Source organism: Aptenodytes patagonicus, chromosome 6 (assembly GCF_965638725.1).
Source record: "Aptenodytes patagonicus chromosome 6, bAptPat1.pri.cur, whole genome shotgun sequence".
Lineage (NCBI taxonomy): Eukaryota > Metazoa > Chordata > Aves > Sphenisciformes > Spheniscidae > Aptenodytes > Aptenodytes patagonicus.
In genome coordinates this window covers 29162681-29187901 of record NC_134954.1, presented here as the reverse complement: position 1 = coordinate 29187901, position 25221 = coordinate 29162681, and the positions used below count along the sequence as shown (strand labels likewise).

Sequence of the window (25221 nt, the reverse complement as noted above, 5' to 3'; positions counted from 1 at the left end):
ACTTCTCAAGTGACCTCCAGGTACCAGTGAACTAAAATGGCCCGAAGACAATATAATAAAGTCAGGGCAATAGCAAGATCTCTCTCAGAAGAAAAGGCTGCTCAGGCCCATGTGAAAAGGCACATTTTTGGTCACAAAACTCCAGTTTGCTGCCTTCACTCCAACCAATCCTCCTTTCTATGGTGCAGCCCATAATCCACTTAGCCCTCTTTCAAAGCTGTAGATGTAATTCAAAGTTTCCCTCTTTTCCCCACCTCCCAGCATTGTCACCATCTTAATCTGAGTTTCAGCCACCAAAAGATGCCTGATGTCTAGGCACTGTGCTCATGGTATCTGTGGGATCAGGGTCAAATGAGTTAATAGCACAGGGCTGTGTATCAACAGCATGCTGAAACCAAGGTATGAGGCTTGGTAACCCACTTTAGGTTACACACATTGAAAGGTGGAGAGGTGGAACAGAGCAGGACAGGTTTTCCTGATGGGAACCACAGCTCCTGAAGAACAAGATCTTCCCCTCTAAATGTCACAAACCAGAAGAACTTGAAGGTCTGGACCAAGAATTAGGCACCTTTGTGAATCTGGCCTATGGGATCACCCAAACTGTCCTAATTTTGTCTCTGTAGCATCATCTATGGGGACAAGCTGACTTCCACAGAAATCACAGATCAGTTTTCCTTTTGACTTTACTCAAGACTTGAAGGATACCCTTACTAACTTTTAAATATCACACGTTGGGGTAATTTAATATACACACAGATGGATTGTTTTGTAGCAGATTTGGGTCATTCATTATATGTGTATATTGCTGCTTCTGCTCTATTCCAAGTTTGGTAGAACATGAAAAATTCCTTTTTCCTTATAAGGAACATTATTCTATCATCTGCATTATGAGTTGTGTTTTATGATAGTTACGCTTTAATCTGGTGATAGTTTTCTAAGATACAGGAAATAGTTTAACTCAGTAAGTCACATTTTATACCTTATTTCCCATGTAAACTCTAAATTCTGTTTAGTTACTTTAATCAGTATTCAACAAATACAATCCCATTGAAATTTGTTTTTCTTTCCAAAGTGTAATGGAAAAAGGCCTGCTTGCTAGCATTCAGATATGAGCACACCTAAAAATACCTAATATCAGGAAACAATTATACATCTTCCCTTGAATTAGTAATTTGCTTTTAGAAAGGAGGAAAATATGCCCATAAATAATTTTTCCCTAGCTTCCTATAAAAAACAAGGACAACCAATATGATTCTGTAGTTAAAAAGTACCGAGGACATAGTTGTCCTGAAAAGATGTAAGTAGGTTTTAAACACTGAGAAACCAAGCCTTGTGAGAATGAACCATGGGAGAATGTGGCAATTTTTGCACTGTGGTGCAAAAAATTGATATTTTGGGGAAAAAACCCTTGCCTGTTATTTGCCTCTGTGTTTGTGCTTATTGCCTTTACACTCCAAGCCAATAAGACCTTCCCTCTGGAGTCTCATAATGAGATAGATACTTAACAGTTCTGGTTCCCCCAAGATTTCAAAAATTGAAGGAAAATTAAGAAATACTTTTTTTATTCCCTTTTTAGTAAAATGAGAAAAACAGTCATTTGGATTTGAATGAAACCTATTACTCAACTTCTTAAACAAAACGCATCATTTGGTCACCAGGCATCTGTAAACAGTTTGGTAAGATTTCAAGAAAAATGTATGCGAGAGTTGAAATACGAAGTTCAACATTTTCATTAGGACATGAAACAGAAGGCATCAAGGTAAACCAGGAATTTTTGGGGGGGTACAATTTCCCTCCCATATCCCTCCCCCAGAAATGAGGGAAATCTAAATGAATTTTCAAATGTTTCAGAGTTGCCAAATTTTGGGAGGGAGGCCACAGAAAAAAAATCCTCTTAATAAAAAACATTACCTACCCAACCTGTCTTTTTTTGTTTATCAAGGGAGACCCAGTGGGTCCAGAATCTCTGCTGGAGCTTCCAACTGCTAATGAGATGGGTACCACTGTGCGGGCAATGGGAGAGACCCGGTGGGTCCAGAATCTGGACTCACCTTACAGTAGCTGAGTGCTGTCAGCTTAATTCCAGCCTTTTCCCCTTCATCCGTGTATCTCCATCGTCAGAGCAAAAGCATTTCTTCAGGTCCAAGCAACACGGACTTAAAGGGAGAGGTATGAGACTGTACTGCCAGGAACAGACCTAAGACACACCAAACACAGAAGGAGCATGGGGAAATGGCTGGTTTTTCTCTAATTTCTACTGATATTGCCATTAGCAGCTACCCTGAGCTCACCGCTGCTAATCTTGATACCCACTGGCACTCCCTCAAACCAATTCTTCTCCACGTAATCTCTGTTCCCCCTTCACCCCCTTAGGTTCAACCCTACTGAGAACAACAATATCCCCCTGTAAGAAAGACGGAGCAAGCAAAGTTGGAGAGCATGAGCCTCCTCCTGAAAGCAGCCCCACAGCCGGCAACTCCGGACAACAACATCCATTTTGCTAATGACTGGAATAATGATGGCATTCTTGTTAGTAACTGTGGAGATAACAAGGCAAACACTAGTCGTAATTATTGTAAAATGTGCAGAAGGCAATTTAGAATAATAAATGTTTCAAATGCAGAGAGCACACGCACACACAAAAGAGCCCATCGTTAGCTGGATCTCTCTGCCTGTGGCGTACAAGGGCCCTCCTGATTGCATTGTCTGGAGCAACGTGTCATGTAGCGGTGCTCAAATTTAACAACGCCAGGTCCCCCCTGCTCTGCTGGGGTAAGCGGCACATGCTGGGTCCTCGGCTTGCAAGGGATCCTGCTGGCTTTCCAGCCAAAACAAAAAAAATAAAGGCTGACCCAAGCCCCCAGAGAGGGGAGGAAGAAGCTAATGCTCATGGGAAGGACAACCCCAGCGCTGGGGTGCTCCAATGTTTCTATGGGTTTGTGTTGGCAGTAGTCTTCCCGCGCCTGCAGCCGCCCCATGCAGGTACCATCCTGATACCCCAGCAGGATGCAAGCCCTCTGCCTGGCCATGCAGCAAGCTCCCATGTTCAACAAGCCTACTACTAAATGGGGACATCTCTTCATGGTGGAAGAAGGCTGGTTCCCATGCACGGGTCAACCTTCGCTCTTATGTAAGGCAGCATTTGAGGTGCAACGTGAATCATGGGCAGCAGTAGGAGATGAGAGGCCAGGAAAGAAACCAAAGGGAGAAGACGAAGGGTGGAGTAAGAAGAGGGGTCCAGAGGATGAGCGAAGGGGATGAGGAAAGCCAAGGAGAAGAAGGGGGCGCCTGGGAGACTGTAATTTAAAAAGCTGAAGGATCCCTGCCAAAGCAAACAGTTGGACATGTAGGGCTCTGCATGTCTCTGGTTAATTTTGACCATCTGGCATTTATTAAAATTGCCTCCCTTTGTGTTTTCTACGATGAAGTGGTTTTGTATTCCTGCTTTCTCTCCCTCCTTTCTGACATGTAGCTTCTCTCCTGCCTTTCATCTCACACATCCCTATGATAACCGTTGACCAAAGAACATGACTGTGGGAAATGAATCCCAGGAGGGTACAAGGAATGGGGAGCAAATGCCTGCATACAGCCAGCCATGGTCCATGGGATCTGCCCGCCCTGCTACCCCTTGTCTTACGTACTTTTCTTCCCTTGGCTCTCAATCTGGGAAAGTAACAGACTGAGAGGAAAGATGGGAAGAGAAATCAGAGCAGAAGTTAAACGGGAGAACAGAAAAGCAGGGAGAAAAAAAACCTTTAAAAAGGGTGCAATTGCAAAGTGATGACAGGCTGGTGGAAGGGAATTAGCAGAGAGGAGGGCTCTGTTCACGTCCTCCTCTCCCTGAACTGCCGTGTGATTAGAAATAAGCCAAAAGAGCCATTTTGTAGGGAACTTTGGCATCAGCTGCTCTCCTGCAACAAGGGCGAGAGACTGAAATAATCAACATTTTCTGTGGAACAGAAATGCAAACATTCAAATTCACATCTTAACTGACAGTTTCAGTCAAAATACATCACCCTGATGTTCTTCAATTAGAAAAGATTCACAGACTCATCTCACGGCATAGCCTGCAGTCCCAGGCCAGATTACACAGTCACGCTGCCATAGCTCATATTTCCTGTAAGTCAGCAAGAAACCTCTGGGGCTCACGATGCACTCCCAAGCCTATGGCAAGGAGGAGATTTTGCAGTGGTTTTTCAGGAAACCTGTCCCAGTGGAAAAAAAAAAAGAAAGCAACACAGCTGTGAGGGTGGGGAGATGTTTCCTTTGCCTCGTTCAGCCTCTGAACTTTTCACAGCCAGAACATTATTCATTGCAAGACCTTACCCAGCAAATGCACCCCCCATCGCTCTGTATGCCGCCGCGATGCTCCTCGTAGCCACGATGCTTGGAGGTTCGCATGCGCTCTGAGGATTGCAGGCAGAAGCTCAGTGGCTCTGCTGGCACAAATTAGTGGAGCTGAAACTTTAGATCAGTGACAGAGAGAGTCTGCCTCCTGGGAGCAGTAAATTGTGATGCTGGTCCCTAAAGACCCTCCTTGCCATTAAGTGATTAATGAATTCATTAACGCCTCTAAGAACACAGGAAATATGACACAGACAGCCTGCCTAGGCTTTGCAAAGTTTTGGGTTTGGGGTTTTTTTTCCCTTTTAGGAACAGCAGAGAGTAGTGACTAATTATGCTATATGGCCCATGGCAGCACTACTACATTTATCCAGTGGGGATGAACAGAGTGGTGAGATGCTCTGTCTCATGCTATCACCAGCTTTTATTTGACCCATAACGAGATGCTAAAATAAGGGGTTTATTGCTATTATAAACCTTTCATTTGAAAGGGAAAAAAAAGACTTTTTACTGTAATGGCTTTAAATGACTTTCCCAGCGTTCCCAGTCCAAGGGTGGAATGGTCCCAAGGTAACTGGAGGTAACAGTCGGGGCAAGGAGGGGGAAGGAATTGCACAATGGTCTCTTCAAGCCCTACAGAGGCCTTTAATTCTTGCCCTAAAGCCACGGTCACATGCTCAAGACCACTTCACTGACAGTTTTATTTACCTAATGTAATATAACTAACAGGCTAAACACTTCGGATAAAGTGTGAGCTGGACTCAGTGTCTGACACCTATACTAAATCAAGGCATGAGGTTACCTCCCACTGTACATCAGCAGGACACTCCTGGTGCTCCCATGGCTCCAGCCAAGCAGCTGACAAGAGGCAATCCTTCCCTGCTGCAGTGACGACAAGTGCCTCTCACCCCACATGCACCTCGGACTGGTGTCCCAGGTCTGGCTTCCTGCTGAGCCCATGGTCTAACCCCACTGACAGTGGCTGAAGATGCCCCAGCAGCAGCCAGGCAGGGTTAGCTGCCTCGCTCAGGAAGGGATGCCCACATTACCCACTCTGAAGGGACAAATAGCTGCTCCCTGCATCTCATTTCCCTTCACTTGTCTTAGGCTTGCTTGTACCTATGTCACATATTTGCTGTATTGTTGCAGAGAAGATGGGATTCATCTCTACAGCCATCAATTACTGCAGAAATTCCTCTCCATAACCCAAGCAGAACAACTGTCCTTCACCCCAAAATGGCAAAGCAACATTGAGGCTGGCTTGTGCCTTGGCTTTCAGTGTCCTGTAAGACCTGCCTTGGGAGCATGAGCTTGGGCTGCATCACGGTTCACTTCCAGCACAGGCTAGGGCTGCTTGTGAAGAGCTACACTAGTCCAAGGGGACAAGAGGTGCTCTGTACGTAACACTTCGTACCACTTGAAGATAAATGGAGGTGGTAAGGAGCCACCATGTATTCCTGCTGTGGGCAGGTATTGGGGCTTTGGGAAATTTGAAATTGTGGAGAATCAGGCCCAAAAGACAACTCACTTTCAAAGACAGATAGTAAATTGGAGAGAGCTCAGAGAAAGCCACTACAAAGATTAAAGGGCAGGAGGTATTGATTTATGTAGGAAGATCAAAAGAGCTATATTTGTATATAGTAGTTTAGCTAAGTGATGACTAAGTGTTTAAAGGGAAGAGTTTGAAGGACATAAACAGAGAGAGGGACCATTAGGGTGAGTGCAGTGAAGAGAGCTTAACGGGAGCAGTAGAGTGAAAGAAAAGGAAGGGAAAAGAAGGAGATCTCAGCTGCCTGCCTGTGGATGCCTTTTGGTAGGGAGATGTCAACAGCCCATCGACACTGAGCCCCAAGCCACATTTGGCAAACCAGCTTCCCAAGGCATTTTAAGCCCTGTCCTGCACCTTGCTCACTGCAGTTCTACTGCCAGCACAGCCCGCACTGTGCCACAGCATCCAGGAGCATGTGGGAAGGTCCTCAAGAGGACTCAGGGTACCATCACAGCCTATGCAGCACCCTTCAGCTTGGTGATACTGAGGTACCTCAAACTCTGAACTGTGGGAGCCCTGTGACTGCTCTAACTCACACAATACCCCAGACAGAACCAGAAACAAGGCATCTGTATATCTCAAATCCACTTCTGAGGACTCCACTGCCCTGCTCCATCCACTCCAAGGCCTAAGGATTTCATCCCCAGTCTTTAAACTTATTTAAACATTATTGGAGCTCTCGCTTCAGGTCTGGAAATAGTGTTTGCAAAGCATTAACCTGAGTATGGCACAAAACCTAATCCATCTGCATGGTCTGGTGACATCCCAGCTTGCATGGGACCTTCTTGATTCTGCTCTCTCACACTGCCCTACCTTAACTGAGCTACACAGGATTTGCAGCACTAGGGCTGGGACCACAGCCAGAAAACCTGAAGCTATTCTGTTCCTTGAGATAATTCAGATCCAGGTGAGAAAAAGTTAGTTAAAGTGACTTTTTAATAAGTGACCTACCCTTAGCCTCCCTCTGTGGGCTCAAGTTGACAGATGTCTCCCTGGTGCTTCCAAGAAAAGCAGCAGCCAGGAGTATTTCAGAAACTGGTACCTTGGAAATCCTCCATGGAGAAGAAGCCTGTGTGCATAGGACAGGCAAGAAACACGTCTTTCCCATCCTGAGGAGTCTGACGGTAAGCCCGGAGGCATGACGGTGTGCAGGACTGGAGCTGGGGAGGACCTGGGGGCCAGATGTTTCATTAAGCAGCTGAATTTTTAGCTTACCTCATAGTCTCATATCTGCTTACTCTGCTAAAGGCTGCAGCTGCCCATTGTAGCAATGCATAACCAACCCGTTAGAGAAGGCATTTCCTACCCTGATGTAGAAGAGAAGGGAAAGATAAGCGAGACAAAGAGAATCTGATAAGAGATCCTGATTGAATTGCTCTGCCATTGCCTGGGATATCCTGAAAACTTTATGGCCTCACTTCTTAGGCCAAAAACATCCACAAAAATCTTTTGCTCTGGGATCGGCAGGGACTTCCAGGCAGTTTAGATCAATGCCAATGCTCTGCTCTCTGTCCATATCATTCCACATTTTATCCACCATTTGCTGGAGTGATACTCTTTGATGGGAACATTTATAGACAGCAGAAAGAGAGGTCACGTAATAAGTAATGATGAGAACAGGGCAGGTTACAGAGCAGGCTAAATGAGATCAGATACAAGGGGCAGGATTCGTGGCCCATTATAGAGCCACTAAATAAATTTTTGTCACCCTATCCTATCAGGTGTCAACAGAGTCTACCCCAATCAAGGGCCCCTTGATCCATGTGACCAAGCATGGATTCAAGAGGATAAACATTCATACATGGATGAAGTGGATGACATAACACGCAGGCTGTTTTTTTCAGCTATACGGGGTCCCTCGACCACAAGCTGCTCACCCCTGATCTACACTGCCTAAGTACATTACTGTGGAAAAATGCATTCTGATGCAACCAAATGCAAGATAACACCTCCGGGAACAAGGAATGCAAATTACAGCTACTTACAATGTGAGAGATTACCTCAGAAAGCACCAACTGCAGCAAGGTCTAAAGATGCTTTCCATGGAGTAAGTGAATATTCATCCAAGCAGGGACAGGAACAGGCTTTCCCTGTCCATTTGCATTTGCTCCCTCTTTTACCCCTCATTTTGCCCCTCTTTTACCCACATTTACATGACTCCATATGAAAAAAACCAACCCCCCCAACGTTTTAACTAGAGGCTCAGAGAGCCCTTGTGCAGAGCATACAATAAGCTCTGAGTTTACAGAGCTTTTCCAGGAGATGCAGGGATGTCTTAGGCAGACAAAACAACTGTCCCTTCTTCAGCAACCTCGTGAGCCACTCAGAGGCAGGGGACACCAACTCATCCTCTTCCAGGAGAGCTGTGGGACAAGCGTGCCTGTTGGACCACGTGAGGTTAATGTAGGATGCTGTAGGTTTGGGCTCAGCACCAGTTGCTCGAACCTGCGAAGGCACTGCCTCAGGGACTGGCCAAGCAGGACTCGGGGGTGACAACAAAGCTGCTGAAGATTCAACCATGTGCAACCAGCTCATGCAACCAGCCTTCTCTCACTGCCTGCTCCCCCACAGACTGTGCCAGCCTTTGGTGTCTGCGCAGGGAGGGGATACACCAGAGAGCATTCAAATGGAGGCCAGGCACATGGCTGAGAGCTGGAAAAACTCATAACTCAGCTCAGCTTGTTCAGTTTATCGAAGAGTTGCTTAAGAGATCACAAGATGTCTAGACATCTTAAACATGGAAGTATCCTGGGTTGCAGGGGACTTCCCAGGCTTTGACAAAGACATGGCGAGATTCAATGCCTGGAAGTTCAGGTCAGATAAATCGCAAAATACAGTGCAATTTCCCAGCAGGGAGGGAAACCGAACACTGGAGGACCTTGCAAGGGTGTGGATCCTCCTCGTTTGACATCGTTAGCCTAGCAGCAGATAACTTTTGAACAGCTAGGCTTAAATCCAGCTCCTGGGAGAAATCCGGCTCAGAGGGAGCGGGGCTGGATGGCGCAGGGCATACCTTTGTGCCCCTGCTCCCTTCCTTCTCCCCTCAGCCATGACAAGAACAGGAAATTCTGCATTATCTGCTGCTCAGCCTTGGAGCTCCTCATTAAGCTGGTAGCTGTAGTCCAGTCTCATTCCCCAAGACCTCAGCTGGTTGCCTGCAGACATAAGGAAGGAATTCATTTATTTATTTTCCTTCTCCAGGCTCATTTGGCCAGACAGATGTTGCTTGCTATTTCTTTATTTTTTTTTTTCTCACCTTCCTCTGAATCATCAGAGATTAGCTGCAGCTGGAGATACCACACTGGAGGCGTAGCCCAGGCTTTGCAGCTGTACCAAAAGTGGGGAGTGGAGGTCACCTTTTTCTGCAGTGTGAGGCCATGGCTTACCCTTTGGGATCGGTTAGTGCCACCTCACCCAGACAATTACCTGGACAGCATCTGCTGTAACATAGAGGTTCAATAGACATGGAGGTTAATGAAGTTTTGTTATGATGGACGGCATTGTGTGCAGAGTTTGTAACCTGTACATCAGATGCTCTAGTCTCTCAAGTGATACCGCTATTCAGAGCCTTGCAGGACTGCCTAAATAAACATGTGTAAGAGTTTAAATTCCATCTCTCCCCTGCCCTGTCCCCTGTAAAACTCTTTGATGACTAAGCCCATTAGGGAAGGAGCAAATCTCTTCGAAATGTCACAGCTGATCTCTGCTGACCTTATCAAAGTGCAAGATCAATACACTGACCCATTCCAAGTAGGCAACCTTAAGCAAAAGCCAAAGAGAAGCAATTAAGCAGAATTTCAAGAATGGGAGTGGGGGGGATAGAAATACCCCCTGTTATGTCTCTAGAGAGTGAAAAACAAATGAGGCAAAAGTAACCATGATACAATTATCATATACATAATCAGTATTTGATAAAACAGGAAATAAAACATAACATACATTCATCATGCTGACAGCTGCAAAACCATATTGCAAGGCTCTCAAGTGTTAGTGGTGTGTGTGTGTGCCTTCAGCATTGCAGGTACTAATCCACACCGCCAGCTCAGGGAGCCGAGCGTGCCGTGGACTCTGCAGGATGCTGGCGGCACATTCCAGGGACTGGTTCTGAGCATGCAAAGCATGATCATGTGCTCTTGACTGCCTGGATTCGAAGGATGGAGAGGCATCAGTAAAAGTCTTGGTAGCAGCTAACAAGCTTCCAACGAGTCTGTGACTTCAGACACACAGGGACCTTCAGGCATCCTAGAAAACTAAACTGGCTTTCCTGACATCTGGAACCTGACCAACTCCACAATCTCATGAATGCAGCAGTCCCTGTCGTGGTTTGGAACCAGGCCAATTATCACCATTTTGAACAACACCTCATCACAACCTGGGAGATGTCAAGACCATTTCAAATAGGCAGCCTGCAGACAGCCTGCTTTGGAGGAGGAGTATGGGCAGGGGACAAGGAACGGTCCTGGGCACCCAAACAGATGAAGCCAAAGGGTTTATGGCCAAACACAACCCAAATCCTCAGCCCCTACAAACCATAAAGCAGCACCTCCACCACCTAATACCTGGGCCCTGTGATTCCCCATAAGGTGGAAAAGTATTTTCAGATAAACTTGTTATTAACCCTCCCATTAAGAGGGCAATCAGCAGGGTAGAGGGCCTAGGGTGCAAAGAAGAGCTATGGTTCCCATGGAGGAGAGTTTAAAGGAGCAGATGACAGAGAAAACGCTAAACAAAATCAAAGACAGAGGGATTAAAAGGTAAATAACTTGTAGGACTGGGGGCTCTGTCTAGAGCAGCTCTCTCTACAGGGCTTTGCCAAATGTGAGATATTTTTTCTTCTCATCATAGATATTTTTGAGATTTGCCTTTCCTCACAAAGGTGAACACAAGCCATTTGCAAGCAACTCGGCGACAAAACAGGAAGAAATCAACTTCTGCCTCGCCTGACAAAAATAGCCAAGTGCCTGATGGCAAAGCCACACACCCGTCCTTGCTCTGCCTGGCTGGAACGGAGCTGTGCCGCAGCCTCCCACTGCGCACGCTGGTCGCCAGATTGCCGACTTGGGATAGGTCCCTGTCCATCTGTCGAGGCAGAATTATTCCACTTGAAAAACACTAAAAAAATTCCCTGGAGTACTACAACTGTCCCAATTCCCACGTGAACCATCTCACCGTCAACTGCAAGCTGCTCAGAGGAACAGGAAGGGCTCCGGTCCCAGCCCTTCCTCCTTCCCTCCCTTTTTATTTGCAGATAAAGCCACCACCTCTAATTTCATCAACTTTTTTTTCTGGCCAGCTCTTCATAAACTCACCTCATTAACCCAGTGTAAGGCAGGATCCTTAGCTCTCTGGCTGACCACTGTTTTCCGGCAGAGAAAAAGCACTGTGAACTATCTATCTCTTTCAGAGGGAATCAAAAAAGCAATCAAAGAAAGCCTCTACTGTCCTGAGAAATTTTCTATGCACTGGGAGTCTCATCAAACCAGGGGAAAGAAAGCAATAGCAAATTTAACAGTGCCATCCATAGCAGACACAGATGGCTGCAGTTCCTAAATAAGCATTACATTAGTGCAAAGGAGAGGAAAAAAAAAAATTAAAGGAAGAAAGAAAAATATAACAGCTGTATCTTAAGCCTGGAGGCTGATGCTAAATCTACATTTGTAGATGCTTTCAGCACTGGCAATAAAAGTCAAGTTGCTTCCACGTTAAAGGGGCACTGCTGAGCACTTTATACAATGTCCTCGACCTGCTAATTATTTGATGGGAATATCCTCCAGCTGTCCGGCAGTCTGGGGGACCTGCAGCAGAACAGGAGGAGACGAGGGCAGAGAGGGAAAGCAGTGGGGAAAAACATTAATATTTAAAGCAGCATTTTGCACTTCTTTGAATGGAGTGTCCTGCTTAAAAAAAAAAATAAAAAAAAATCAATAGCACACAATGGCCTTCACTGCATTGACAGAATGATCATTCGTCCTCTCGTCACTGCTGTCAAGCTAAGACCACAGCTCAAACAATTTCCCCAGCACACATCCTGTAATTCTGCCGGGTGGACAAAAAGGAGGTAAAAGAATTGGGGGCCTTGACTTGAAGTCTTGACCCCTCCGAAATGGAGGAGGCCACCGATGCCTTGCGCTGGGAGGGAACTGGGAGCTCAGGCAGGGTTCAGGGAAAGCTCTGCTCTTAGCCCACGGTTTTCTCTGCGATCTGGAAGAGAAAACATGAGCTTGCTGCCAGCAAAGATCACAGTTGACACAAATATTGGAGGAGCAGTAAATGATTACATGAACGGGTTGGTTACAGTAGGCAAGCTGTGTTGGCAGATAGGTAGGCTAAAAGTGGCCTTTAAAATATCCACATGCCAGGCTGGGCCTGAGAAACAAAAGATTATGGGTGCACTTAAAAATGCAGGCAGTTTAAGGAGGGCTTCCTGGGTCAAGGGGATAGCCCCATTCCTGGAGGTGCAAACAAGGATGCGATGAGGAAGGAGCCCCTGCAATACCGTGCAAGACCAGCACTGTGGTCCTGGGTCAACCTAGTCTCCACACCTGTGATCATGTCCAACCTGCAGTGAATTCAGCCAAGCCCTCGAGAGAAGCGTTTTCCTGAGTGAGCATCTCTCCTGTGGAGGGATGGGAACTGCCAAGAAGCAGCCATTGGAGCGGCACACAGGCAGCTCCCCAGCGATGCACCTGGTCTTCATAAACGGAGGCAACTTAAATCACTTGAGATCCTGAAACACCAAACTCAAATGACACACGTGTGTTGGCCTTTGGGGGATGAGGTTTCTTGCAATCTCACACATCCATTTTTCCTCTCCTTTGCTTATTATAAGCAACCAGTGAGCTTTCATTCCTGCTAATGTTTCCATTAGTCTACGACAAAGTGCAGAATTTCCCGTCTCCACCGTGTCAGAGCTGTGGTATCTTCTGCCTCTTGTTGACCTGGTCAACATTTTTTATCATATTAATTTTTTTTTTTTTTTTTACACTTCATTATAACATTCATATCCTTTAAGATACTTGGGTGCTTCAGCAAGCCCTGGTTGCCCTCCATGGCTACCCCATCGCTCACAAACATTGAAGCATTTTTTTTTTTTTGCTATTGTATTCCCTCTCTGTCTATGAAGTAGCTATGCTGATTAATTATCAGCCTTTGGGATTGCTCACAGAGCACAAGCCTTGAGGCTGAGGAATGAAAAGGATGGTATTACACAAGTGGGCAAGGTTTGGCTGCTCTTACCAGAGCTGCTTGGGGATTTTCCATCAGGAGGATGTTGGTTTCTTGCAAAAGAAACAACTCACCCGGGCATGTCAATACCAACACATTCTTGTTTCTAAACAAAAAAAATGACCAGAGTGTTTTGATGTTATCAAAACATCATGTTTCATTGTTTTGAGGGCATAGAATACTTTGATTTTCATTCTAAAACAACTTTTCACTTAGAAGTTTCTCTTATATTCCAATTGCTTTTAAATTCCAAAATCGACTCAAAATATGTAAACAATTTTTTAATGGTTTCACAGGGACATTTCGGAACAAAAAATACATTTAAATTAAAATCCAGAATTTTGCTATGAAATGGAAAATACACTTCTTGCTCAGCTCTAGACATCAGCATAACATCTTGATGGGCTTTAATATAACTGAGAGAACCTACCCAGGCGCGATGGAGAACCAGGCTAACAGGGGCTGCTGGAGGGCATGTAGAAATGCAGGCTAAGCTGGGAGAGCAAAGAGGCAGAAGGACAAGCTGAAAGCAACACTGTAGGTCAGGAAAATGTGGATTTGTGATGCCAGGCAGGGTATCTGCACATGGGCCAGCTTTCAGAGAGTTTGAGGATGTGAATGGAGAAGCTGCCAAAGAAGAACATTTCAGAGCACTCATTTCAAGGGCAATCCACTGAATCATTTTAAATCTCAACAATTAGTGAAAAAAACCCAAATTTCCTTCCCTTTCCTCCAAAGCAGACTCCCTGCTGTGCCAATGCAGAGTTGCACAGGGGTGCTGTTGGTGTCATCAAGGAGGAGATCTGGAAGCATCATCTGCATCATCCTAAGCCGCTCTGAACCCCAGTCATCAGAGAAAGTGGATCAGTGCTGAGTGGATGGCTGGGATAAAAGGTATAGCCATGCTCTAAAGCACATTAATTGCTTATTAATTACCCCATTAATCACGGTGACACCTTTGTCTGCATTCCCAGTAGCACACTTGCAGTTAGCTGGGACTGTCACACTGCTTTGTGTAAACTGACATAGTTTTGCTGCCTCACTCCAGACTCTCCTGGGTCCTGAAGGGTGAAAAACAAACCCAGAAAAACCCACACCTTAGCAAGCATCCCAATGGCAGCATGGCAGGCCGTGACCCAGTGCAGGCAGGTCAGAAACATGCCCTCTCAATGGCAATGGGCAGGACAAGAAAATGCAGATGACAGAGGACTTGTAAGACAATGATGCTCTGAAGTCCTCAGAGTTTGAGATTCAGGCTACAATTTGCAAAGTGTCAGCTTACAGACCCCGTCCAGGGCTTTGCTGCAGCTTCCCACAGGCAACTGCAAGTTCCCATTAAATCACAGAAAGCTGTAAACCAATCACCAGGGAAAATTTCTGTTCCATCACCAGTGCTTTTTCTTTATTTTATTATTTATAGCACACTCTGATTTCCAACAACTTTTTTATTATAAAAAAAAAAATTTTCTTTGTCTGAAAATTGATATAAAAAGAAATCCATCTCTCAGCCGTCATTTCTCTTAATGATGTTTACATCAGCAGATGGGGAAAAAATCACTTTTTAAACAGAATTTATTACCCGCTGACCCAAAGCTTTACCATACATCACTGTGGTTTCAGAAAGTTAGTTTCCACAGCAACATGATGTAAATCTCCAGAGTGTCTGTGAGCTGCTGATGTTAACTCTTCCATTCCTAGCTGTACTTTTTGTGAGGGGATATCTTGGCCACATGGCACTCACTAGGAGACCTTGAAGTTGGTTAGATGGGAAAGCTCAGGCTCAGGAACCCTGTGCAAATAGGGCCATCTTTAAATTCCCTCATTTAATGAGATACCAAGTAACAGCTTCAAGCAAGAGTGAAAGCCTGCAGGTGTCCCAGGCAAAGGGAACAGCTCTGTGCCCACCAGCCATCACCAGGAGGGTAGAGGTAGCACAGAAGGAAGAAGAAGATGGATGTCTGGAGATGCCTACCAGTACGGCATGCTGAAAGCAACTTTATCAACACCCATAGCAAGAACACCCAAGCCTTGTAAGAGGTCCTCCTCCATGCCCATCTTCTCCAGCACCAAGCCCAGGATGCCAAGAGAATCAGGGAGGGAAATATAATACAGGCATTGGGGTACTTCAGAAAAAGGATGGAGAGTCTAGGGGCTTAGCAGAGATGGATGAGCAGACACTACTTCACTTAAGACTTCAAAATAGGTGGTGAATTGCTCTGGGGTGAGGAACTGGGGTGAGTCTCTTGTCCGTGGTTCACCTCTTCACTGTGAAACTGTTCCTTGGTGTAGAAATACCCAGAGACCAGATACCTTCCTGGCTGCTAGCTGTCCATGTGTGCACAAGCATCTCCTGAGCTCCCTCAATTAGACAGCGGAGGCCAACAGATCAGAGAGAATAAGCACAGAGCAATAAACACCACCGTCCCATGGAAGGGAAGGGCTCAGGACAGCACAAGGCAACTCTTTGCTCCTCTGAGGACCTGTGCTCTGAAACAAGCTCCATGCTTTGGCTCCAAAGAAACAGCCAAGCTTCAGCCACAGGTGGCTATAGCAAAAATGCTGGCTACAAGGTTGAGCTCCAATAGAGACAGTTGCACCCATCACTGCATTTATTGATTGCCGGGATGTTGATAAACAATTGATTTTTTTTCTGCAAATGTCACCTGGAAGGAGTTTTATACTTCTCTCTACAGGGAGCAAGCAATAGCAAGAGCCTAACAAACACAAAGAAAGCAAACTTTGTTCTGCTAGGGCAGATAATTCCTGGTAGCAAGCAGCCGAGTAATAGAAATAAGTTGCTTCTACTGGGATTTGGGAGTCTACCATGGTGGGAAATGGGAAAAGCATTTACTCAGTGCTTTGGCTCAGATATCAGAACATCACTTTGGCACCTTATCAAAGAAATCCAACATCTACAGGCCCTTGGCTTGAGCCAGATACAGAGTAATAACTAATCCACCTGATGAGAGACGTTAATCAGCTTTCAGTGCATGCCTGTGATAGATCATAGGCCAAGAGAATAAAGGCTGTTGGGACCGTGGGAGGTGTATAACAATCCAGAGATACAAACTGTGCAGGGGAGAAAGCAGACCCACATGAGCCATGTTCTGAGAATGCCATACATGGAGCTCTTGAGAAAAAAACCCAGGCGTTTAGAAAGAGGACAAGCAAACTGCAAGTTACCTGGCTCTAAGACTACCTGAAAATTGACATTATATATCACATTAGAAACCAGAGGACCATTTAGAGGACCATGTATCACCCTAACTTGAGAAAATTTTAAGTAGCGTTCACAAGAGACAGCAAAGCACGCAGGGCACAAATGCACTGCAAACCAGACCTCACTAGCTCTGATGTCCCCAGAAATCCTCGGGTGCTTCAGAGCTCTTCTGGGAGAGTCCTCTAAGGAATTACAAGTCCACTGTGTGATCTGGGCATTTCCCTCTGGACATCAGCCCTGTGTGTGCTGTGCAACCACGCACTGACATAGCTACTGTTGGGGTGTCTACAGAGGTAGACCTTCTTCCTACACCAGGCTCAGGAAGCTCTCAAAAGGTTGCTGCAGGAATTGTGATGCAGTCATCAGTTCAGTGTTATGGACCACAGTCTTCCGTCTGTTATACTGGTGTAAATCCAAAGAGATACCCTTGCTTTGTACCGGGGTAAATGACAGCAGACCTTTGCTTTAATGAGGTGCAGAGAAGATACATTCAAGACAAAAAGGTTTCTAGCGTTTAGGCTCCCATTCATCTTCAGGAGTCAGATCCCTTCCCAGACCAAGCCAAGCCCTGCAGTATGACTCTGAGATGGGGACAGCGGGGACCATGCTCGCCTCCACAGAAAAACAACCACAGTGAGACCGGAGTGAGCAGCTCTCAGGAGGAAAGCTAACTGCTTTTGTTCACAGCCATGCCACAGCCTTGCTTTTAACAGTGAGCATCCAGCCTTGGAGACCAAGGTCCTAGCTCCATTGAGCCTGAGAAGGTCTCAACCCACATCCCTGGCGCTGTAACCATAGGGACTGAAGGACAGATAAACCTCCCCGGTCCTAATGTATTTCTTTCTGCTCTCCCTTAAGCATTTCCAAAAAAGCCCCACAGAGGCCAGAAACCTTCTCCAACACATACAGCATGAAAGGTGCTTCAAAATATGTTGCCCATAGCCTAGAAGGATGCAGTGCAGCTCTGTGCTGAACCCCTTCTCATGCTTTCCAAAGCACAGAGCTTCCCAAAACTTGTGGCTTCCTCAGTACCACCAGTAAAGGGCAGTCCCTGTCCTTCTCTGCCTGAATAAAAGGATTTCTAGCATTTAGAGATGTTCTCCAAAACAAGAGTCTCCACCCATAGATGCATTTTGGCTGGTATGTCAAATGTGTACTCATCACTACAACAATTAATTAGCAAACACGTAACAGGTTTGGGAAAGCTGACTCAGGAGGTTGCAACCATATTCAGCCAAAAACACTTGCTCTGATTGATTTTTTCCTAAAAAAAAATTCAAGCTTCTTTTTCTGCATTCTGTATGGCAACTGATACACAAGTTAAAGTCTCCAGAAAAGCTACTCTGTGCTAATAGGCATTGGTTCTGCCAAAAAAGATATCAGCCACATTTTCAGAGGTATGAGCAGTACACTGATGGGGTTAGTATCATTATCAAAGATCAGATACAAGATTAGTATCATTATCAAAAATCAGCCTACCAATGCCATTTCCTCCACTTATCTTAAAATTCTTGAGTCTATCAGAGGATGTTGACCTTTATATCAAAAAATGTCGAGCAGCTTATTTATTAGAAAGCTTCAAATTAAATGACCTAGAAGGAGAAAGCTTTCCCAGAAGTAACTCCCATCCCTTTCAGCAGGGAGGTGGTCCATGTGCCGCAAAATGCACAAGCAGGTTGGAGCCCACGTCTCGGGAAGCCAGCTTCAGGCTCGCACAAAATAGTCTGCTTGATTGAAGGAGATGTACTAATCGATCGGGCAGTGCAGTCATGAGGTTTGTACAATTCCTGCCGAGGACTGAGATATACATCCATCATCACAGCTGGCTACGCCAGGCAGGAGCAACGCATGCAGAGTTTTAAAACCTCAGCCTTTTTAACAACGGTGTCCCATGATATGAGATGAGGCTTGTGATTGATCTTGCAACAGAGGAAGCCTCAGCAGCACCACTCCGTGTTGAGGACAGAATTGTGGGGTTGGGAGATGTGCTTTCCTGCCCTGCAACCTGTGTGAGAGCCACAGTCCTTCTTCTGCTTCGGGACCCTGTGAGAGAAATCGCAATGAATGCAGGACTCTGGACTGGGATTCAGATGTGTGTCCCCACATCAAGCACAGTCCTTTCCCAAAGCTTTCCATATCCATTGCTTGGGTCAGGCTAAAGCTCACCTCCGCCTCCGACAGTAATTTGAGATCATGAAAAATGAATCTGTTGGAAAGAGAAGACCAGGATACACAAACCATGACCATGGTTCGAGGTCTGCCAGGTGAGCGGTGAGAATAACCCCACATGGGCTTCCAGCCTTTTGACACAATGTATGCCAGCATCCAGCTACTACAGCTTGGCAAGCATCTGAGCAGGATTTGCCTATGATCATCTGTGCATCCTCAGACCCAGCATCCCTCATCCATTTCCAGCAATCCTGAGGTCTTCACAACTTACCCACGCTACTGTATAGCTGGGGTCACTCGAGATCTTGCCACCAACGCTATGTGCCATGGGCTGCTCCTTCACAGCCTTTCCGCCAAATATTTTCACTAGAGAGATCGTCATTGAACTCAGCCCCGAAGTCCTGCACTGCTCATGCAAAACTCCCAAAGGAGTCAAAAGGAACATAAAATAAAACCAGCTGCTCTTTGCTGTCACAGCCTAAGTGCATTAATGTCTTTTTATCTACATGGGGGCAATGCGGTCAACCCTTGTTTCCGTCCAATTGGTGTTAATAAAATCTTTCTCTGCAGAAGTGACAAGGGAAAGATACACTTCAGTTGGCATGTTTTACCTGAACTGCAATTTGAGTGCAAGTCTCGTGTTTCATAAAAACCTCTGTTGATAAGTCTCATCCATGACCCTCGTCCGAGACCAGCTTTTGGGCTGATTATTCCTGAAGAAAACGGTTAGGAAACATCTATATAAGGCAGCCCCCAGCTTTGGCTTGCAATCAACAAGTCATCTTTGAAACACTTATTTCAGCCAGTTTAGGTTATTTTGACTGCAAAATTAAAATTAAAAATTGTCTGGAGACAAAGCATTACAAAGAGCATATGGGAAATAAGATACAGAATAGGTCTCGAGTCTTGGCCAAAAACTGGGTAGTTTAGATTTAGGTAAGAGTCCTTGGAGCTGAGAGGCAGTAAGCTGAAGCTAGACCTGAGGAAATTAAACCAGCTGTTACAGCCTCCTTTTCAACAAGCATGGGCAAAGGAGGACAGTAGCTATGGGCTGTAGCTGAGCACAGGTGTCCAACAGCTCCACAGGATGAAGAAATGCTATTGTAATAGGTGGGAAAGAAGAGGAGAACCAGATGCACAGCTGAGCAAGAAACACACCTGGCTGCATCTCTGGATGCAGCAAAGGAGAGAAAGCTAGCAAGTATTTTTGGCTAGCTACAGAAGCAGGAGGTGAGAGGAACATCTCCAAGGTATAAAGGGTTGGCTCACCATATGCCTGAGATGTGCAGAAAGGCAGCAACGTGGAAGGGAAGCAAAGGGATGCTGAAGAGGGCCAGGTTAGCAGCATCCTCTCCTGATGCCATGGAAATTGAGTTGTATTCCCCCACCGTCCCAACACACACTCAGATAAATGCATGCGCTTGTATATGTTAACATGCTGTAAGCTGGGGGTTATGCAGACACTGTGGCTCTACCCAACATATCACCTTCTAGTTAAGCCTGAATGGCCAAGTGAAGTCCTCAAGCCATCTAGAAATTCTTCTGGATGTATTTCACTGGAGCCTTGATGGCCTAAGGACCAAGGCAAGACATGGTCTTAGTACCTGTGCTCCCAATGGGTTCTCTGATCTCCCCAGCTACACCTACTGGCCCAAGTTTTTCCTTTCCCTATCTACAAACTAAATTCATCCTGCTTAGATTTTCCTCCATGCTCTTGAATTGATGTTCATAGGGTGGTTTTTTCAGTTTCACACTACTTCCGCCTCTTCTCTATAAATCGCTTATTCTGTTTTAAATTGATATTAACCATTTCGCCAGAAGCTCCTTTTCTAAGCAAGCTGCTATTAAGAGCAACTGTATCTGTCCATACCAAATGAAAAGAAATTATGAATATGCTTCATCAGTCAAGGCAGAAAAAGCGATAGCAATGCGAAGAGACAGTAAATAAGCAAAGCATCCACAGAGTATTTCAAAAGTAAATCAAGTTATGGAAACAATTAAAGGAAATAAAGAATTTGCCCGCAATTACTACTCATATTGCTTCTCCCATCCGTATAGTCAGTTATGTAATACCAAAATGAAGAACTGATTTACATTTTTAAAGTTTCATCATTTCATCAGTAATAGCAGATTTTTTCCAATTGGGAGAACAGGTATAAATCTCCCTCTCTTCTTCCCCATTTAGCCAGCTCTACTGAGAGGGAAATCAGCTGTAACTTGAACATTAGATTCAAACATGGGGCAGAACTAAGGCTACAATGGTTGAAACCCAGCCAGGACCTCCCCACCCACAGGTTCAGAAGAGCTTTTTGCAGGAGGTTTTGACCAGGGAGCAAATAAATACACCCCTACAGCCCCCTCTGCACAGCAAACCACAACTGAAATAATTAATTTATTATTTTCTTGGTGCATTTTTCATAAGTTCAAGTTGTAGCAGCTGAACCCCATTCTTCCCAGTCTATATTAAAGCAATGACAATAACGATTTCTTGGTCTATGCTACTCCAGCCCAACGCACAAACCATAGTACTGCCGCCTTGGTATTGAAAAAGACTAAAATATTGACTGGCACTGTCTAATTGATCATGGAAGGCAAGTGATTATAGACTGGGAAAGAAGGCAGTGACTCGTGTAAGTTTTACAATTAATCTAATTAATAATCCTCAATTAATTTATTGCTATCTCTCAATAGGTAAAAAAGGAGAGGTGTGACTGCTGCAGATCAAGACACAGCCCAGCAGCTCGACAACTTCAGAGTGATGGCTTGAGCTTGCTAGTGTCACTGCTATCCCAGGCACTGCTTCTGAATCCAAAACCCCTTCTGTGAGCATGGGGCAATGGACCAACCCTCCTCAGAGATACTCCCCGACAATAAATGCACTTAAAGTCCTGATGTGCTCAGACACCTGGGGGACAGAAGCCGGGACAGAAGGACACGTCTCCCCTGCAAGGCGCTGGAGCGTAGCAGCCCAGCAGGGTCTTGCCTTCAGCTAGGAGAATGCCCTTGTAATTCTCTCCTGCTTGTTAAAATGTTGTATGCTTTGAGCTGCCTGCAACCCTTTCCATCCTGACCAAGCCACTTCAGAAAGTCAAATCCTGTGGCAGAGATTCTTGTAAGTAAAATAAATATAGATTTTGCCCTCAATGTAGAGTTTTTGCAGGGTTCATTGGACCTCTCTATCTCTCCCTAGATGGGCTGAATGAAATTTTTCAGGAAGCATTTGTTGCGGAACTGAGATGGAGAGTCCTCACCCAGTCCAGACTGTGGGGAGGGTCCGACTCCCCGCAACACCCAGCGAGACCCCAGTCCCTTGCTCCTGGGGCAGCCTGGGATTTTAAGGAGCAAGAATAAATTGAGTTTCTTTCACTGCAGCCAGGATGAAAACAATGATTTGAACAAGTCAGAAACTGCCTCAAGAGGAGCCTAACCCCAGATTCAGTTAAGACTTTCCTTAGAATCTCAACCCGGGCTGCAGCTCCCTGTCCTCACTCCCACCCTCCTCTTTCCTACCTTGCTGCCACCTCCAGTCTCCCATGTGGTCACCCTGGTTGAAGTCCCAGGGGGGTAACACAGGGATTCACATCACTACCTCATTGTTCTAATCATTCTAATCACCTCATTAGGCACTTCACATTTACTCCAGCATGAGCTCTGTGTGAGGACAGATCAGGAAAGGTGAGGCAGCCTTTCTCACCATCAAGCTCACTACCCTGGAGCAGGAGTGGGACAGCCCTTCTGAAGATGCTGCTGTGCAAAGAGAGCTTCTAAAATGCAGAAAAAGAAGTGAAAAGTGGCTAAAAATCAGGGGGATTGGAGGAAATGATGCAGCATGCTTGTCGGACACACGTGGCAGTGCCAGGCTTTGCCTGGAGCTTCCCTCTCAGAGGTTTCCTTCCTACTAAAAGAAATGTGTCAAATTAGAGTAGGGAAGCATATACTGTTGCTGTCCTGCAAGAGCAGGGGAGGCGTTTTATGTATTTCCCTCTGAAAAGTCAGACGAAAGGTCAGCAATTCCTAAACTTTGCAAAAACACACAAAAAACAAATAGAGAAGAAATTTGATCCAAGGATTGTGGTGCTCCAGTCTGAAACACGACAAACTTCAGCTCATCTGAAAGTCCCACACAGCAACTGGAGCTTTTAATTTAAAGAGAATATTTTAAACAACCAAGATTTGCTGCTTGTTTTGTTTTGTTTTAATCAAATGAGAAAATTAATTTTTAAAAATACTCCCTGGAAAAAGCAGGTTTTCAGTGAAAAGGTTCTGAAATGAAAAAGTCTTTTGCAGGCTTCTTCTGAAGAGGAAAAAACATTATAATTTTTTGTTCAAATGGGTGGTATCTGTCTTCTTTCCTGATGAAAGAGAATGGTACTTCTGGACAAATCCTGAGGTGGTGTGGAGGTGGGTTATAACCTGCACAGCTCAAGCCAGCAGTAAGGAAATGGTATGAGAAGCCTGAACAGCGCTGTGCTGCTGCTTGCTTAACCAGTTCAGACAGATGTAATGGAGTTTCCCCCAAAGTGAGACTCTGAATAGAATCAAGAAAAACTTGGTTTTATCTTAAATTAGGATGGTGCGAGATCATTTCAGAGCTGGACTTGTATACTGTGTGTTTCTGCAAAGTTGTGTGGAGTCATAGGAATGGTACTTTGGGATTATCAGACTATGTTTTCCAGGATGCTCCTTTCCTCTGGCTGAGAGCATGACACTAGAGCGCAGTGAAGACGAGCTCACCCCAAAGAGGACAGCCCATGCCAAGGAACAGAGCAGTTCAGTTCAAGGAACACAGCATTACAGTTCCCCCAAACCAGTCCTGGCAGAAGCTCTCTAACGTTGCATTTGCTCCTAACTGCAGGCTTTGGTTCATTTAAAGCAAAGAATTTGACTCAACCCAAAACAAAGCTCTTCAATTTGGATTTGTCCCAGTTGCCATTTTTTTTTTTTTTAAGTGTAAGCTAGAAATCAAGAATTACAGAAATTGCTATGCCCTTGTAACTAGCACTACAGTGGAAAATTCCTATCCAGCTCTGGACCCAAATGGAGAGCAGGTCCTGCACACAGCATTTGCTTTGAAGAACCAAATGAATTTTCCTATGAGTTATCAGGAAGCACTAATGAAATACCCTCTTCTGGAATAAAAAAAACACCCTGCTAACTTCCAGCAAAAATACCAGCATTAAAAGAGTTCATTAATGCAGGCAAGATTTGCCCTGCCAGACAAGAGCAGTGGTGCCCTACCAGTGCAGAGCACTGTCTCTGGAAGTGCTTAATTCCATATGCTTCAGAGGACAGAAGAGAAAAAAAATAATTAAAAGGCTCTTAATGCATCTGGCCAATTAAATAAAGCTGTAAATGGCAAGGAAATAATTCCTTCCTGAACCCTGCAGCAATCAGCTGCTGACCTGAAGCATGAGAATTGATTAGCCTTATCTTACTGTAACATGTATAACTACAAATGTTATTATTGGCCATAAAATCATCCAGCGCTTTATGGAACCCATTGGTGGCATTTGGCTCCATGACCTCCCAAACCATGAATTTTACTAGCTACAAGAAACACCCCCGTGGTGGGAGAAGCCCTGCCCTGCTTCCCTGTGAAAGTGGGTCTGGGGGGAGATGGTTTCCAATGGTGGTCATCACTGCCCCACTTTGCCCCAGTCCAGCCCTCAATAAATTTGGTGATGTGCGGGGTAAAGCGCTTACAAGAATAACATAACGCTTACAGCTCTGAGCTGCTGGTGTCATTCTTCACCACCAATGGCTTGGCCTTTTTGCTGACGTGGGGGCGAGGAGAGTCCAGGCTTCACCTCGCCTCCTCTCACTCAATTAATAACACGGCTGTCAGCACCAGGCTAAGTGAAACTCCTCACCATTTTCCTCAGAGACAGCAAAGCCTGGGGTGGGATCGACCCTTGTCTTCCTCACCCTTCCTCACCAAGAAAATCCCATCCCCTTGACACAGGTGCTCACTCAGCATCTGCCCTGGAGCAGAGCCCCCCGGCCAAATGCCGCTTGCAAAAGCTAGGGCATCACCTTCTGAGCTAATCAATAAGTAATTGCTGGCTCTCTTGCAGCACAGAGTAGTCTCTCCATCTGTCATGCCTCTCTCCGCTCCCCCCCTTGACCTTTTGTGCTGGACTAGTCGCACAGGGAATCACGTTTGGTCTCCAGAAGGTCTGGGGAGCAAACTGCCAAGTGACATTAGGCATAGGGGACAACTTAGCTCCTTTAAGAGCTGGAGCTGTATTATCTGGTGACCCAAGCCAGTGCCGACAGCACCGATGTGGCTGCATGGTATGTTCAGAAAATCTGGACAAACAACAGCGCTTGCTGGCTTTGGTATCCAAAGGGTGTGGAGGGTATCTCAGCAGAGATACTGGAGACGTAGCCCAAATCTGCAGCCTCTGATGAGTCTTTCCCCAGTTCAAACTCTCAAGACCACTAGGGCACAGATATGTCCTGTGTCCCAGACAAACCTAGAGGACACAGGCATTTGGAAAGGGATCGCTCCATGTCTTCATGTGATGGAAATGGAATTTCTTACGGGCGTGACACAGAAGGTCCCATCACACCTCAACCATTACTACAGCCCTGGAAGAGTGAGAAGCAGGGAGTGTTAAGAGTGCTACCAAAACTGATGATGCTCTGAGGACAAAATTACATTTGCTCTGCATCGAGGAGGGAGTCTGAAAGAGGAATAATCAGCCCTGGCCAT

The 25221-nt window shown here is 45.5% G+C and overlaps 1 protein-coding gene across 4 annotated transcripts in view; it reads right to left on the bottom strand.

Annotated features, from left to right (window-relative positions):
* LOC143161608 (uncharacterized) overlaps positions 1–25221 on the bottom strand; it is a 56034-nt gene that overhangs the window by 16904 nt on the left and 13909 nt on the right. Inside the window, exon 6 of one of the 4 annotated variants that reach the window (XR_012995561.1) lies at positions 2052–2197. The exons of the other annotated variants lie outside the window; for them this stretch is intronic. The gene's annotated coding sequence lies outside the window, so the exon portion shown is untranslated. The remainder of the gene's footprint in view (positions 1–2051; positions 2198–25221) is intronic. 4 annotated transcript variants of the gene reach the window in all.